The sequence below is a fragment of the Penaeus monodon genome, chromosome 20 (assembly GCF_015228065.2).
Source record: "Penaeus monodon isolate SGIC_2016 chromosome 20, NSTDA_Pmon_1, whole genome shotgun sequence".
NCBI lineage: Eukaryota > Metazoa > Arthropoda > Malacostraca > Decapoda > Penaeidae > Penaeus > Penaeus monodon.
The window spans coordinates 2,705,690-2,707,329 of record NC_051405.1 but is presented as its reverse complement, the minus strand read 5'-3'; the positions used below and the strand labels follow the sequence as shown (position 1 = coordinate 2,707,329).

At 58.8% G+C, this 1,640-nt stretch overlaps 1 pseudogene; it reads left to right on the top strand.

Annotated features, from left to right (window-relative positions):
- The window catches only part of LOC119585543, a 13,907-nt pseudogene extending 12,363 nt beyond the window's left edge, over positions 1-1,544 (top strand).
- The last annotated feature ends 96 nt before the right edge of the window (positions 1,545-1,640 follow it).

Genomic DNA, 1,640 nt, shown 5'->3' with positions numbered 1-1,640 from the left:
TCGTGTGGTGAATATTTGCACTTGAATGGATTTTATCAACCTCTAATCTTGATCAGATTCAGGATTCATCTTCATCTTTCTTCCCTCTAGCTTTTCAAATACGCGTTATTCACGGCGTGTTACTGAGCAGCAAGCGCACCTTCAGCGAGCAACAACTGCGACAAATACCCTTTTAAGTGAGGCCAGAAACCGCGCGAGGTCACGCGATGCAACAATAATTCAACGAGGGAAGCTGGGCAATGTCCCCTTTCATTAATAAAGAAACGGTTCGCTACGTAGGCCTCCGCCGGGCGGCTCCGCAGGGCGCCTTCGTCTGCGCCGAGCCAGGACTACCGGCGGCCCGCGCTCGGGACCGGAAGGGGGGGGGGAGGGAGGACCGCATCTCCTCCGTCTGTCACTCCTTCAGTCTTGGGCTCGTACCTGAGTGGGCTTGGTGAGTCGGTCCGGCTATCGCATTCTGGTGCGCATGCCTGAAGATCATCATGGGCTCTCGGGGGCCTTCCCCTACCTCCTGGAAGGACGTCGAGCGCCCCAGCAGAGGCTTCGAAATGGCTTTGGGCAAGATACGCCTCAAGCTGGAATCCTGAACGGCCTTCTTACTTGTTCGAGAAAAAGTTATCTCTGCGGTGTGCTCTGGCTGTTTACGTTTCCTGATGGCCGCGCACAACGGGTCATTCACCGTTCTGAAAGTCCTGCAGAGGCAGAACAGAGCCACAGACCAGCCGCGGAGTCCGCCCAGACCATCAGCATGGTCGTCGTGGCCGTGTCGTCCTTCGGGCTCTCGCAACTTGGCCTTCAAGCCCCCGCCTGTTCGTCCTGTCCGTCAAGCTGCACGCCATCGTGTCCCACGCGCGCGAGCAGCCTGGAAAGCCCCCAGGGACTCCGTGTTCATGAGATCACGCTGCCGGTGTGTGAGGCCACCTTTGCCGTTGACCTGCTACGAGTGCACGCACGCAATCGTCAACCTCATTCTCACAGGAGATCACCTTCATGACATGTACATTAGCCTCGCTAACTTCCTGCTGCTGGTGTGCTCAACGGCCGGCATGGCCGGGACCAATGTCCTCTACTACGCGCTGTCGAGGATGATGGCCTCGGGCTACGAGCACCTGCTGCACGAGCCCAAGACCCGTCTGCCGCAGACCAGGAGCGGGCGCGTCCGAGGATCCCCGGTGGCGCCGTGTTCATGCCGTCGCCGGCGGCGAGGCTGATGCCGCGTTCGTGCGACTTCTGGGCCACGAAGGGGAAGGTTCGAGGTGGACGGTCACGCCCGTGACGCACGAGGACCTGCGCCTCGCCGAGGACATCGGCGAGAACCTGCACGCAGTATCAGCGGCGTTTCAACAAGTACTTTCTCGCTGGCGGCGCTCCTGGTGCAGCTGCAGTCCGTGATCACCGTCCCGTTTCATCTTCTGTGCTCCCCGCCGGAGGCTCCTGGGGGTCTGCGCCCAGATTCCTCCACCAGACCCTGCTATCTATTCCTCCTGTGCTGCGGCCGCATATGGGGGCGTCACTTCAGGGTGGGTCAGGCCGTAATGGCCTAGAGGTTTAGGGAGGAAGAATCCTGAAATAACGTTATAATAAGACAAGGCGGATAATGGTTAATGGTGGTAGAGAGAATGGTTTTGATATGGACAGTG